Below are 16,142 nucleotides of genomic sequence, written 5' to 3'. Positions count from 1 at the left end.
ACTCTCAGAAGACTAAAACCTCTACTTACAACAAATAACTTCCGTTCAGTGTTACAAGCTCTTATTTTCGCAAGCACTGATTACTGCAATGCTCTCCTACTTGGGCTACCATACTCAAGAATTAGACCACTCCAAATAATGCAGAACACGGCCGCCAGAATTCTGACTGGTAAAAGTAAGAGAGACCACATCATGGAAACCCTAATGGAATTACACTGGTTACCCATCAAGCAAAGAATACAGTATAAAACCCTTTGTACAATACATAAGTTAATACGCAATGAAAAAGCTGATTGGCTGAATACAGCTCTCCATGTACACGTCCCTAACAGAAACCTGAGATTGTTGTAGAGCGCTAGGAGAGCGATCCCACTTCCTGAGAGATGTGTGTCCTTGGGCCACGGCTCGACCCCAGAGGGGGTGCCGTGGGAGGCGTGGCATACCCGAGCATGGGCTGGACGGGAGCAGGGCTGGAGTGATGACTGGAAGACAGGTCCTCCTCCAGACCTGCACGCTTCGGAAGACCCAACAACGCAATGTTGGTCTTGTGAACAGTCCTCCGACCGTTCCCAGCCCTTTCGGACCTGCCACAGGGTACGGCACGAAGCGGCAGGCCGGATGGAGGCCAGGGCAGCGAAGACTGGAACGTGGTTTTCAGACGAGACTCAGGAACGACGTAGACTCAGGCACAGACGTGGACTCAGGACGAGGTGCAGGATGCATAGACGTGGACTCAGGACGAGGTGCAGGATGCATAGAGGTGTACTCAGAAACAGACGTGGACTCAGGACGAGGTACAGGATGCACAGAGGTGGATGCAGGAACGAGGGCTGAAGGTAGACATGGGCACTGACCCTCAGGGTGCCCTACTCAGGCCACCCGCGGGACTGAGTCGCGGACCACCCTGTCCCATGCGCACCCTACACAGCCCTGGAAGGCTGGTCGCAGACCACGCTGAGAGCGGGAGAGCGCAGGGAAGAAGAAGCGGAGGTTTACTGCACTCCTGGCAGTCGAGGCAAGTTGCTGCACTCCTGGCAGCCGAAAGCTGGTGCTGCACTCCTGGCAGCCAAAGACAAGGTTTGCTGCACACTGGCAGCCTAAGGCAGGTTAAAGCATCAGGGTCAGGAACAAGGACTAAGACAGACCTCAGGGCTGGAACAAGGACATCTGGAACAGCAGGTAACATCAGGACTGGAACACAGATACTGGATCAGGGAGACACACCTCAGAGCTGGAACATGGACATCTGGAACAGCAGGTAACATCAGGACTGGAACACGGGAACTGGATCAAGAGACAGACCTTGGGACTGGAACAGCAGGTGGACGTCAGGACTGGAACAGAAAGCAGACATCAGGACTGGACGAGGAGCTCCGGCAGAGAACATGAAACAGAGGACCTTGCAGAAGTGCTGGAACACGGACGACTTCCTGGAGCGAAGGGTCTCAGGAGTGACCAACTCCTAGCGAAGGCAAAGACAGACTGAACGCTGAGCTCTTTAGTAGAGCTGAGGTGGACAACGCCCAGGGAGGGGTCAGTAGGGGCCACACCTGGCTGGCCCTTGAAGAGGAGCAGAGAGGCGCGCGCCCGCGCCCTAGGGAGCTGGAGAGAAGAGAGCTGGAAGCTGGTGGTGTCCTCAGCTACGTGGAAGGCCCATGGAAGCCAGACAGGCGGCGGAGCAGCCCTGCCCTGAAGCTGGAGTGGTGGCAGGCTGCTGGAGCGGCTTCCAGCCATGAAGACTGAAGCAGGAAGGCAAAAGTGAGGTAAGCTGGCTGAAGGGAAAGCAGGGAGCTGTAGCAGGCTGCAGGCACTGGCAGGGACGGCTTCCCTGCCAGGCATGGACCCGGGCTGAAGCAGGCACCAGCAGGGACGGCCTCCCTGCTGGCTGAAGGTCCCGGGATCGCAGCAGCACGTCGGGGAAAGGCAGAAACAGCACAGAGGAGCCGGCCGCATGGCAACAGCTGCGGGGACGGCCCCAGCTGATTCAGGGAGAGAGAAGCAGCAGCGTCAACAGCCCGACTGGCTGCGAGAAGGTAAGAGCCTGCCCACGCTCCTCGCGGGCAGGATTGCAACAGTACCCCCTCCTCAAAGCCCCCCCTCAAGCCTCTTGTCAACAGCTTAAGAAGAATGCGGTAGTCCATACCGTTGAGGGCAAGCGAGGATCCAAGGACGAGCTGGTACTTCTTGGGGAGTAACTGTAGCGAGAAGAATACTGAAGCAGAAGACAAGGCAGAAGTGGTCAAGGTCCAAACAAGACAAACACAGAACACAGAACATGGAATGCTGAAGGCGCAGGTCAGGCAGGATGAAGGGTACAGTCGGCTCCTGGCAAGTGCTTCAGCACTGTCCCGGCCCATCCACTCCCCTCTTGTGGAAACCCTTTCTTCTATGAATACCAGGAGACACGTGCGTGGACGCGGGCGTTTGAAATTCCACACAGCATGCATACGTCCCGGCCATGCTCATAGCTTGAAGTTTACATGCGCATCGGCCTTTGACTGTAGGGGAATAAGTAGAATTGGATTTGGATGATAACTGATAAATTTGGACTTCCTTAGTCTGTGATACTGTTACACGGACATAAGGGAAAAAGCCTCGGTGCAGGCCTCTCCTGAATCTTCATCATGTTTCCAGTTCCAAGTTTTCATCTTCTTGTCTAGAGTCCGCTTCGCTTCCGGCGTGGTCCGCGACCAGTCATGGGCTGCTGTGTAGGGCGTGCTGCGATGCAGTACTCACCCTGTACCAGTGCCTGAATCCTGAATCCTCGTTTAAGTCTTCCAAATTCCTTGAATCCTCGTCTGAGTCTTCCAAGTTCCTCGAGTCCTCGTCTGAGTCTTCCAAGTTCCTGAGTTCCATGTCTCGTCTTGTTCCTGCCTTCAGCCTCCATCTGGCCTCATGCACTCGTTTTTCCCAAGCGGTGGGCCCAGAAGGGCTACCGAGTGGCCGGAGGTCTACTCTTGAGACCAGCATTGCGTTGCTGGGTCTGACCTGTGCGTGCAGGTCCAGAGGAGCTCTGAGCCTGCCTAGTTCCAGTCCTCAATGTTCCACGTCTCGGTCCTGGTCCAGCTTTTTTCCAGCTCCAGCCCATACTTGAACACTGTTACCTCTGACATTGTTTCTTGGGGCTCCTCCCTGAGCCGCGCCTTAGTCTAAGGGCTCACAGTGGAGTCGTAGCCTAGTAGTCAGAGCAATAGGCCCTGAACCAGGGAAGCCAGGCTTCGGTTTCCACTCAGAGATTACTAAGGTAAATTAGCTCTCTCTCCAGCAAAAATAAATGCGGGGAATAAACTGCCCAGGAGGGAAGAGTTAGGCTGGCCATCATAGCTGGTGATTCAATTATTAGAAATATAGACAGCAGGGTGGCTGGTGAGGACCGCCTGGTAACTTGCCTGCCTGGTGCGAAGGTGGCAGACCTCACACATCACCTAGATAGGATTATAGAGAGTGCTGGGAAGGAGTCGGCTGTTGTGGTACATGTGGGTACCAATGACATAGGAAAATGTGGGAGAGAGGTTCTGGAAGCGAAATTTAGGATTTTAAGGTAGAAAGCTGAAATCCATAACCTCCAGGGTGGCATTCTCTGTAATGCTTGCTGTTCCACGTGCAGGTCCCCAGAGGCAGGCAGAGCTCCAGAGTTTCAATGCGTGGATGAGACGATTGTGCAGGGAAGAGGGATTCAGTTTTGTAAGGAACTGGGGAAACTTTTGGGGAAGGGAGAGACTTTTCTGAAAGGATGGGCTCCACCTTAACCAGGGTGGCACTAACTTTTAAAAAGGAGACAGAGCAGCTTGTAAACTAGAACAAGGGAAAAAGCCGACATTCGCTCAGCAGTGCATGGTTCGGAGGAATGTATCCTTGAAGGATACTAATGAAACAGGAGAGTTAGGGCATCCCAACAGAGAGGTTCCATTAAAAGTAAACATAGTCCATGTGTCTATATGTAAAAAATCACCTGAGCTAAAGTTTTCCAAATTATCCTTGAAAAACAGGTTGTTAATACAAACAAAGACACACTTTGAAATGTCTGTATGCCAATGCCAGAAGCCTAAGAAATAAGATGGGAGAGTTAGAGTGTATAGCAGTAAATGATGAGATTGACATAATTGGCATCACCGAGACCTGGTGGAAGAAGTATAACCAATGGGACAGTGCTATATCAGGGTATAAATTATATCGCAATGATAGGGTGATAGGGAAGATCAACTTGGTAGGGGTGTGGCACTTTATGTCTGGGAGGGTATAGAGTCCAACAGGATAAAAAGCATAGAAGAGACTTAAATGCTCAGTAGAATATATATGGGTAGAAATACCATGTGTGTTGGGTAAGAGTATAGTGATAGGAGTATACTACCGTCCACCTGGACAAAATGGTCAGACAGATGATGAAATGCTAAGAGAAATTAGGGAAGCTAGTCAATTTGGCAGTGCAGTAATAATGGAAGATTTCAATTACCAAATGTGGAACGCAAATGCCACTTATAGTTTTAGCCTATGAAGGTTGTCAGCAAGCCTGATGTTGTGTGACTTCAAACCTGTTAGGACCGCCGGCCGTGGCGGTCCAAGGCCGGGTGTCATGGCTGCCAGCCTTGGTGGTCTGCGACCAGGGTTGGGCCGGCGGCCACAGCGTCAATAACTCACCCGAAGTATCGGGAGTATCTGAGCCTCCTGCTGTGGCAGGCAACCTTCTTCTTTACCTTCTTCACGGCTGCTGCCGCTGCATGGTTTTCTCGGCCGGGCCGACTCCTCCCCCTCAGCCTGCTAGGAGATGCGCGCGCGGCTGAAGATTGAATTTAAACATAGAAACATAGAAGTGACGGAAGAAGAAGACCAACGGCCCATCCAGTCTGCCCAGCAAGCTACGCAGTTTATCCATTCCCCCCCCCCCCCTTTTTCTCCCTCCCACCCATCTCTATTGGCTTCCAGCACCTTCCGGCCCCAATTCCCTTCCACCCCTCCACCAATGCAGAGAGCAGCGCCATCCTAGTGAACATCCAACTCAATCAGGGGTAGCAACTGCCGCAACCAGCAGGCCACACCCCTGCCGCTTACCCACCCCTGTTTTGTTTGCTTGTTTGTTTGTTTTGTTTTTTTTTTTGAGATGGCAGCCCTCCATCCTTCCGCTCCGTGAAGGTGGAACACCAACCACTGGCCACTGGCATTCCGCTCCGTGAATGCCACTGTGGCTACTGCCGCTCCGTGCAGTGTTTTGCTGCCTGAAGGTGGAACACCAACTACTGGCCACTGGCATCCCGCTCCGTGAATGCCTCAGTGGCTACTGCCACTCCGTGCAGTGTTTGCTGCCTCCTCTCGATTTATGCCCCCTATGTTATGGGGCGCTAGGAGAGCAATCCCACTCCTGGGAGATGCGTGTCCTTGGGCCACGGCTCGACCCCAGAGGGCTCTGAAGAGGTGCCGCGGGAGGTCTGGCATGCCCGAGTATGGGCTGGACGGGAGCAGGGCTGGAGTGACATAGAAGACAGGCCCTCCTCCGGACCTGCACGCTTCGGAAGACCCAACAACGCAATGTTGGTCTTGTGAACAGTCCTCCGACCGTTCCTAGCCCTTTCGGACCTGCTGCAGGGTACAGCACGAAGCGGCAGGCCGGATGGAGGCCAGGGCAGCGAAGACTGGAACATGGATTCAGACGAGACTCAGGAACGACATAGACTCAGGCATAGACGTGGACTTCAGGAACGAGGTGCAGGATGCAAAGACGTGGACAGGCACAGACGTGGACTCAGGACGAGGTACTGGATGCACAGAGGTGGAGTCAGGAACGAGGGCTGAAGGAAGACATGGGCACTGTCCCTCAGGGCGCCCTACTCAGACCACCCGTGGGACTGAGTCGCGGACCACCCTGTGAGCGGGAGAGCACAGGGAAGAGCAGGTTGCTGCACTCCTGGCAGCATCAAGGCAAGGATACGCTGCACTCCTGGCAGCATCAAGGCAAGGATACGCTGCACTCCTGGCAGCATCAAGGCAAGTTAAAGCATCAGGAACAAGGATTAAGACAGACCTCAGTGCTGGAACAAGGACATCTGGAACAGCAGGAACAACAGGACTGGAACACGGATATTGGAACAGGAGACACACCTCAGGGCTGGAACATGGACATCTGGAACAGCAGGAACATCAGGACTGGAACACAAGTACTGGACGAAGAGACAGACCTTGGGACTGGAACAGCAGGCAGACATCAGGACTGGACGAGGAGCTCCGACAGGGTACAAGAAACACAGGACCTTGCAGAAGTGCTGGAACACGGACGACTTCCTGGAGCGAAGGATCTCAGGAGTGACCAACTCCTTGCGAAGGCCAAGACAGACTGAAAGCTGAGCCCTTTAGTAGGGCTGAGGTGGACAACGCCCAGGGAGGGGTCAGCAGGGGGCCACACCTGGCTGGTCCTTGAAGAGGAGCAGAGAGACGCGCGCCCGCGCCCTAGGGAGCTGGAGAGAAGAGCTGGAAGCTGGTGGCGTCCTCAGCCACGTGGAGGACCCAAGGAAGCAGTGGAGCAGCCCTGGGCTGGAGCTGGGTGAAGGCAAGTCAGTGGAGCAGCTCCCAGCTGCAAGGACAGAAGCAGGAAGAAGCAGAGAGAGGTAAGGCTGGCTGCAGACACCGGCAGAGAGAACAGAGAGCTGCAAGGACTGAAGCAGGAGAAGGGCTGACTGCAGGAACGGCTCCATGCCGTGAAGACAGCCCCAGGAGGAGAGGTAAGACTGCAGGCAGAGTAGAGAGCTGTAGCAGGCTGCAGGCACTGGCAGGGACGGCTTCCCAGCCAGGCAAGGACCCGGGCTGTAGCAGGCACCAGCAGAGACGGCCTGCTGACTGAAGGGCCCGGGATCGCAGCAGCACATCGGGGGAAGGCAGGAACAGAGAAGCCGGCCACATGGGAACAGCTGCGGGGACAGCCCCAGCTGATTCAGGGAAAAAGCAAGCAGCAGCGTCAGCAGCCCGTCTGGCTGTTTGTGAGAAGGTAAGAGCCTGCCCACGCTTCTTGCGGGCAGGAGCGTAACACACTAGACTTGATGGATCCACAGTGTTTATCCCACGCCCCTTTGAAGTCCTTCACAGTTTTAGACTTCACCACTTCCTCCGGAAGGGCATTCCAGGCATCCACCACCCTTTCCGTGAAGAAATACTTCCTGACATTGGTTCTTAGTCTTCCTCCCCGGAGCCTCAGCTCGTGACCTCTGGTTCTGCTGATTTTTTTCCTACGGAAAAGGTTTGTTGTTGTTTTTGGATCATTAAAGTTTTTCAAGTATCTGAAAGTCTGAATCATATCATCAACCAACTTCTCACTGATATGCACCTTGCTCTAAATCCCAACAAAACCGAACTAATAATCATCTCCAATAAGCAACCGCTCCCAGCCATCCCCCATACATACTCATCCACTATTTTCCCCACGCACATTCGCAATTTAGGTGTCCTTATTGATAATCATCTTACTTTTAAACCATTCATCAAATCTATCATAAAGGAATGCTATTTTAAACTGCAAATGATAAAAAAACTCAGACCCCCTCCTACATTTCTCGGATTTCCGTACAGTGCTCCAGTCTATTATATTGTCGAAAATAGACTACTGTAATGCACTCCTCCTAGGCATCCCCACAACACACATCAAGCCGTTACAGCTATTACAAAACGCCGCCGCTCGGATACTGTCAAATTCTAAAAAAAGAGACCATATTACCCCCACCCTTATCGAATTACACTGGCTCCCAATACGCTCAAGAATACTTTATAAAGTACTCTCCCTCATCCACAAAAGTCTGTTAAACTACAACCTCAATGGGATCAACCCCCCCCCATCCTCCCACGTACCTCCAACAGACCCACCCGCCCTGCCCTGCAAGGAACCCTACGCACCCAACCCATCAAAGCTTTCAAACTCTCCTCCACCATAAGCAGAGCCTTCTCTCTCGCCGGCCCCACTGTATGGAAGTCCTTGCCCCATGACATACGCATGGAGTCTTACACTCCCAAATTCAAGAAAAAATTGAAAACCTGGCTTTTCCAGCAAGCCTACCCCTTGACACCGCCCAATTCATAAAACCTCTCTCTAAATGATTCAGCGACCTATGATTAAGTATGCTCTACGACTAAGAATGCCTTATGATCAACGATTTATGCCTTTCGCTTTTATGTCTACTGATGCTTTGTATATAGTTGTTATGTATGTTTATATTTATAGTTTTCACTATTTATTGATCTATTAATTTGCATTGCCTACTCCCTCTGTTATCTGTATGGTTATCGGTTATATGTAAGGGCGCTGCCCAAAAGTTTTTGTTCTTTGTGAACCGATGCGATGTGCGAACGGCTATCGGTATATAAGAGACTTTAAATAAATAAATAAATAAATAAATAAATAAATAAATATCACCCCTGCTCCTCCTTTCCTCCAGGGTGTACATATTTAGATTCTTCAATCTCTCCTCGTACGTCATCCGATGAAGATCCTCCACCTTCCTGATCGCCCTTCTCTGTACCGCTTCCATCTTGTCTTTGTCTCTTTGTAGATACGGTCTCCAGAACTGAACACAGTACTCCAGGTGAGGCCTCACCAAGGACCTGTACAAGGGGATAATCACTTCCCTTTTCTTACTCGATATTCCTCTCTCTATGCAGCCCAGCATTCTTCTGGCTTTTGCTATCGCCTTGTCACATTGTTTCGTAGACTTCATATCATTAGACCCTATCACCCCAAGGTCCCTCTCCTGCTCTGTGCACATCAGCCTTCCCCCCCCCCCCCCCATCAAATACAGTTCATTCGGATTTCCACTCCCCATATGCATGACTTTGCACTTCTTGGCATTGAATCTCAGCTGCCATATCTTCGACCACTCTTCCAGTTTCTTTAAATCCCATCTCATCCTCTCCACTCCTTCCGGCGTGTCCACTCTGTTGCAGATCTTAGTGTCATCCGCAAAAAGACAAACCTTACCTTCTATCCCGTCCGCAATGTCGCTCATAAAGATATTGAACAGGACCGGTCCCAACACCAATCCTTGCGGTACACCACTTAAAACCGCTCTCTCTTCAGAGAAAGTACCATTTACCATCACACATTGTCTTCTGTCCGTCAACCAATTTGCAATCCAGGTCACCACTTCGGCACTCACTCCTAAGCTTCTTGTTTTATTCACCAGTCTCCTGTGCGGAACCGTATCAAAAGCTTTGCTGAAATCCAAGTAGATGACATCGAGCGCTCTTCCTTGATCCAATTCCTTGGTTACCCAGTCAAAAAAGTCAATCAGATTTGTCTGACAGGATCTTCCCCTGGTGAATCCATGTTGCCTCTGGTCCGTCAATTCTCCGGACTGTAGATATTTCACTATTCTCTCTTTCAGCAGTGACTCCATTACTTTTCCCACCACTGAAGTGAGGCTAACTGGTCTGTAGTTGCCAGCCTCCTCTCTGTTCCCACTCTTGTGAAGCGGGACCACCACCACTTTTCTCCAATCTCTCGGTACCACTCCCGTTTCTAGGGATCTATTGAACAGGTCACACAGTGGACCCGCCAGAACATCTCTGAGCTCCCTCAGTATCCTTGGATGAATCCCATCAGGCCCCATGGCTTTGTCCACTTTCAGATTCTTTAGCTCTTCCCATACATTTTCTACGGTAAAAGGATTTTCATCTATTCCACTTCCCTCCAGTTTCTTGTTGTGTAGAGATGGTCCTTCTCCAGGGTCTTCTTTAGTGAACACAGAACTGAAGTATTCGTTTAATATTTCTGCCATTTCTTCGTCTGTCCACACATTGATCATTACCACCTTTCAATTTCACAATACCACTATGGACTTTTCTCTTTTCGCTGATGTATCTGAAAAATGTTTTGTCACCATTTTTGATCTCCTTGGCAATCCTCTCTTCCGCTTGACTTTTTGCCAACTTGATTAATTTCTTCGTCTCCCTCAGTTGAATCAAATATTCTTCTTTGTGTTCCTCCCTTTGGGATCTTTTATATTTCTTGAATGCTGTTCTTTTAGCTTTAATTTTGTCAGCTACCTCCTTTGAGAACCAGATAGGTTTCAATTTTCTTTTGCTTTTCTTTACATTTCTAACATATAGAGTAGTTGCCTTGGTGATTGCTCCTTTTAGATTGGTCCACTGCTGCTCCACATCTCTCTCATTCTCCCATCCTTTTAGTTCTTCCTCCAGATACTTCCCCATTTCCTCAAAGTCTGTGTTTTTGAACTGTAAAACTCGGGTCTTTGTGGTTCTTTTCCCTATTCTTTTAGTGATATTAAACCATACCGTTTGATGATCACTGGTGCTGACATCCTGGACATCGGATACATTATCTCCATTAGTGAGCACCAAGTCGAGTATAGTTCCTTCTCTCGTGGGTTCCAATACCATTTGTTTGAACAAAGATACTTGCATGGCATCCACTATCGCTCTACTATTTTTAGTTTCTGCAGATGGGATTTTCCAGTCTACATCTGGCATATTAAAGTCACCAACGATCACCACTTCTCCCTTCTTACCTATCTTGTGGATGTCTTCAACCAGATATCTGTCCAGCTCTTCCTTTTGGTTTGCCTCCGAGGGCCATAAGCTGCATCCGTGTGCCTTCCTCTCCCGCCAGTTCTCGCCTGCCAAGCGGAATTATGCCATCGGCGACAAGGAGCTCTTGGCCATCAAGGTGGCCTTGGAGGAATGGCGCCCATGGCTGGAAGGGGCTCCGCACCAGTTTACGGTCTTCACGGACCATAAGAACTTAGAATACTTGCACCGGGCACAACGGCTCAACCCACGACAAGCCCGGTGGGCCCTGTTCTTCACCCGTTTTAATTTCGTTCTCCGGTACCGTCCGGCTGGGAAGAACATCAAGGCTGATGCCCTATCTCGAGTATTTGATTCAACAGAAGGTTCTGAGGAACCTCAGTACATTATTGAGCCATCCCGCATCCTCCTGTCGGCTACCTCCATCATTCCACCTGGGAAAACTCTGGTTCCGCCACGCTTACGGAAACAAGTGCTGGCATGGGCTCACGATTCCCGCTGCTCCGGCCACCCAGGGCAATTCCGCACATTGCAGACTCTGCGCCGATATTACTGGTGGCCAAAGGTAAATAAGGATGTCCGGGCCTATGTGGAGTCCTGCCAGACCTGTGCCCGCCACAAGAGAATCTTCGGGTCCAACCCAGGCTTACTTCAACCATTACCCGCGCCTTCTGAACCGTGGAGCTACGTGGCGACGGACTTCGTGGTGGACCTGCCACCTTCCAATGGCAACACGGTAATTTGGGTGGTAGTCGATCGTTTTAGCAAGATGGCGCACTTCATACCTTTGCCAGGATTGCCATCAGCACCCCCGCTGGCCCGGCTGTTCGTCCAGCACGTCTTCAGGCTTCACGGCCCACCTAAAGGCATCTTGTCTGATCGAGGGCCTCAATTTACGGCCAAATTCTGGAGGGCTCTCTGCCAGAAGTTCGACGTCAAGCTAGATTATACATCCGGCTACCATCCACAAACTAACGGTCTCGCAGAGAGAACCAACCAGACCTTGAAGCAATTTCTTCGGTTATATGTTAACGAAAAACAAGATGACTGGGCTAGCCTGTTACCCTGGGCCGAATTTGCACTGAATTCTCATATCTCTGCTGCTACGGGGGCCTCCCCCTTTCAGATAGTGTATGGGAAACAGCCACGGCCGCCATTGCCGGTTCCCATCACGGTCGCATCTCCGACAGCTCAACTCTCTGCCGATGAACTGCATCGGCTGTGGATATCCACACAACGCGCCCTGGTCAGGGCAGGCCAGGCAGCTAAGAGTTATGCTGACCGGCACAGAAGACCGTACCCACCTCTCAAGCCAGGCCAGAAGGTTTGGTTGAGCACGCAGTTCATCCGCTTGAAGCTGCCATCATCGTGATTGGCCCCGCGATTTATTGGACCGTTTCCCATCATTAGGCAGGTGGGAGCAGTCTCGTATCAACTTCGTCTTCCCCCTTCGCTCAAGATTCACAACACATTCCACGTCTCCCTACTGAAGCCTCTGGTATTATCATGGCCTTCCAGCACGCCTCCGACTCCACAACCTGTTGCCTCTGAAGATGACCTCACGTATCAAGTCCGAGAGGTCCTAGATGTAAGGAAACACAGGAAGAAATGGGAATACCTGTTAGCGTGGGAAGGCTTCGGCCCCGAGGAGAATTCCTGGGAGCCTCTGGCTAACATCCTGGATCGGAATCTATTGGACCAGTTCCACCGAGACCACCCGTCTAAACCCAGACCTCCAGGGAGACGCCCTAAAGAGGGGGGTACTGTTGTGCTCCGCGGCAGTGGCGCCCCATGACCGCATTCCCCTACCTGAGTCTCAGGCCATGAAAGCCCCGGGGGAGGGCTCCGACTCGGGCCCGTGCTGCCCGCTGCAGGGGAAGCCTCCTGCTTCCCTCAGCGGCGTCTCTCCTTCTCCACCGGGGAAATCCAAGATGGCCGCCGTCAACTCATTTGAATTTAAAGGGACCTGGTCCCTTTAACTAGACTCACCTGCTTCCAATGATCCAGAGCAGAGGAAGTATATAGGGAGGCTTCCTCTGCTCATTCCTTGACTTGGCAACATCTCTTACGAGTGTTGTTTGAGTCTGCTTGCCTCGGTGAGTTCCTGCTTCTTGCTCCTGTTACGTGTTGGTGTTTCTGGTTCCTGACTTCGGATTGGCTTACGGTGATTCTCTGGTTCCTGACTTCGGATTGGCTTACGGTGATTCTCTGGTTCCTGACCTTGGACTGGTGAGCGACGACCCTCTGGCACTCGACCTTGGACTCCTCCAGGACTCCGTCTCCAAGGGCCCACCTAAGTTCCAGCGGCCCAGGTCCCTACGGGCTCCTCTTGGGGGGACCGCGGGCTTCCAGGGCGAAGCTCCAGTTGGCCTTTGCACCATTGCTCTGACCTCCCTAGGTCCACCTAAGCCCCAGCGGTTGGGTCCCTACGGGCTCCTCTCGGGGGGACCGCAGACCACCAGTGGTGAAGACTCAGCGCCTCATCTCGTCTCTGCATCGTCTCCGTATTCGTCTCAGCCTCCAGTGCCAAGGGTCAGCTGGTCCCGCCTCCTGTTCTGCCTCGCCACCCGACAAGAGAACCTACGGACCCTCTGAAAGGTACACCATCCTCTTGTCGGCCAAGGGTCCACAAGCCTGAGCATAACACTCCCTTGTTCATTGTAAGACATATGTTGTCATTGTTTTCTACTTGTTATAATGTAAACCGGAGTGATAAGTAATTCTGTTACCTGAACTTCGGTAGAAAAAAAGTTATAAATAAATAAATAAATTAGTTCTCTTGATGTGGAAAAGTCCAAGAGAGCTTCTGAAATCTTGAGTGAAGCAAAATATCACCAGCACCCAAATAAATTTCATTTTACCAGCTTGACTGACTCTATGAACATGGAGCTTGCTAAACAGAACACACAGGTTATGAATAAGGTAAGAAGACAAAACGTAGATGATCTGGAAAAATAATCACTTTGCTGGAGGGGAGGAGTGCTGAAATACACAGTGCTGTCTTTTACAATAAACACAACAAAAAAAAGGGACCATGCTAAAAAAAAAAACAAAAAGAGGAGCTTCCAATAAAAATGGCTGGTTTTGTAGACTGTTTGTAAGAGATATCAGTCTAGATTACTGGCTTTCCGGCCGATGCAATATCAGCATGACTGAGTGCCTGCTCCTTTAATGCTTGCCAATCCACCTCTCCCGCTTGGATTTAATGTTTAAATGGGGTGCTGTGGTAAAAAGGAGGCGCTAGGGGACATTGCATGCCCCAATGCCTCCTTAGCAGCAGGTGCCCAGGAGAGGTGGCTGTCTGCTGGTTGTGCATCGGGGGTTATGGACGTGTGTCCAATCACATGTTGCACTGCTCTTAGTCTTTTGCCAACCAGTCAGTTCTAGAACCAGTTGCTAAGCAATGAGGCAACAATGCTCTTAGTCTTTTGCCAACCAGTCAGTTCTAGAACCAGTTGCTAAGCAATGAGGCAACAATGCTCTTAGTCTTTTGCCAACCAGTCAGTTCTAGAACCAGTTGCTAAGCAATAAGGCAACAATGCTGCCAGCCAGTGCCTCAGTCTCACACATGCACACACACATGCACACAGTTACTTTTTTTGCTATACGCACACATACAAATACTCTTTAAAATGACTGCTATTGCCACACTTTCTTTATTATACTTTGCTAAACAGTGGCATAGCCACTGGTGGGCCTGGGTGGGCAATTGCCCACCCACTTGGAACAGAGACCAGAACAGGAAAAGAAGCGCCATCACTTTGGAAAAGAAGAGGACACAGGCTCAGCTTGCCCAGGTGCGCCATTCTATGCCGAGCTTCTGCTCCCTCCTCCCTGAAGCAGGAAGATCAGTGGAACACGCAGCCCGAAGATAGCAGGAGGCTGGCAGCAGCAGGAGAGGCCAACTGATCTTCCTGCTGTAGGGGGGAGCTGTGCGCGGGCTTGAATGTGTATGTGTGGGTAAGAATGGGAGCCTGGGTTTGTGTGTGGGTGAGAATTGAAGCTTGAATGTGTGGATGAGAATGGGAGCTTTAATGTCTGAATATATTTTACTACAATCGAACATGCAGTGAGTTTTTTTTCTGTGTGGGTTTTGTTGATTTAATGGTAAATTTCTGGACAGAGAATTCCTCAAGGGATGCAAGCTGTCTATCACTGATGATAAGAATACTGGGTTGGCACTAAGGAATGCAGAAATGAATAGAGATGTGAGTATTCTGTAGTAAATGTGGGGATGCTCTGGAGGGAAAGAAGGAAGTCCCATTCCCTGTATATATACCTGGATCAGTCCAGACAGTGGGTTGAGCCTCCTGTCCAGCAGATGGAGCCAGAGAAAAACTGAACATGTATCCTACTAGAGGACAGTGCTCACCCTGGCTCCAGCAGATGCAGACGGACAAACTTTCCGATTCCTCTCCTTAGTGATATTTCTTTATTTCTTCTTGTGAAGTCTTCTGTTTTCTCTTCACTAGGTCAAGCAAGTTTTTCTAAAACAAAACAAAAAAACAAACAAACCAGGAACAGTGAAATTCCTTTTCTCTGGAGACAGTTCTGTCTTCAGGCTCTTGTAGATTCCTAGGGGGGGGGGGGTGTTTCCCCTTGAGTAATTCAGCCTAGGTCTCTTTCCCGGTAGCCTATTTCCCTGCTTAGGGGGTGATACTGGTGGTCCAGTCAGTCCCCCTCTTTTGCACTGGTGACCCAGAGATGTGACTATTCCTCGGGTCCTTTGCAGAGATGTTCTAATTTCTCTGCTGTGGCACAAACCCTTCAGCCTATTTAGCTGTTTTTCAAAAAAAGAAAGAAAGACAGAGGAGAATTTTTGAATTCAGTGTAAAAGTTGGAAAAAGGCAGTTCTTCACAGCTCCGCACAGTCTGGCAGGGACAGCAGTGGCTCAAGGCCATTCAGTCGGCTTCCCCGCTTCACAGTAGTCAGGCTCAGCTGGTTCACTCACGACTGATTACCGATGCCAAGGTCAGAGTTTTGTCTTGCCTGCGGAGAGCCTGCCTTGCGGCTCTCCTGTGACAAGCTCTGCTCGGTCTGCTTGCCCGGAGGGGAGGGACCCTCCCTTGTTCACTTGAAATCGATGACCCTAGGTCAGGCCAGCAAGCACCATCCGGGCCGTCCTCCACTCAAAAGACTGCGGGAACGGCATCAGTGCCAGTGGGCACTGGGTAGTTTAGCAGACTCAAGTATATTATTGGGATAGTCTGTGCAGCCAAATCCCCAGTGTGCCTCTTTTGTAGTTAGAAGCTCGGTGTGTGCACAAACATTACATTAGTGTGGCTTTACCCAAGGCAAGTCTTGCCTCACAAATCTGCTTCACTTTTTTGAAGGAGTTAATAAACATGTGGATAAAGGTGAACCGGTAGATATAGTATACTTGGATTTTCAGAAGGCGTTTGACAAAGTTCCTCATGAGAGGCTTCTAGGAAAAGTAAAAAGTCATGGGATAGGTGGCGATGTCCTTTCGTGGATTGCAAACTGGCTAAAAGACAGGAAACAGAGAGTAGGATTAAATGGACAATTTTCTCAGTGGAAGGGAGTGGACAGTGGAGTGCCTCAGGGATCTGTATTGGGACCCTTACTTTTCAATATATTTATAAATGATCTGGAAAGAAATAAG

General features: G+C 50.6%; 1 protein-coding gene across 1 annotated transcript in view; it reads right to left on the bottom strand.

The window, feature by feature from the left end:
- The window catches only part of GRAMD2A (GRAM domain containing 2A), a 92,744-nt gene extending 77,753 nt beyond the window's left edge, over positions 1 to 14,991 (bottom strand). The window contains exon 1 of the mRNA XM_029575336.1: positions 14,891 to 14,991. The gene's annotated coding sequence lies outside the window, so the exon portion shown is untranslated. The remainder of the gene's footprint in view (positions 1 to 14,890) is intronic.
- Between the last annotated feature and the right edge of the window lie 1,151 nt (positions 14,992 to 16,142).

Source organism: Rhinatrema bivittatum, chromosome 13 (genome assembly GCF_901001135.1).
Source record: "Rhinatrema bivittatum chromosome 13, aRhiBiv1.1, whole genome shotgun sequence".
NCBI classification, from domain to species: Eukaryota; Metazoa; Chordata; class Amphibia; order Gymnophiona; family Rhinatrematidae; genus Rhinatrema; species Rhinatrema bivittatum.
This window is presented reverse-complemented; position numbering and strand designations above follow the sequence as displayed.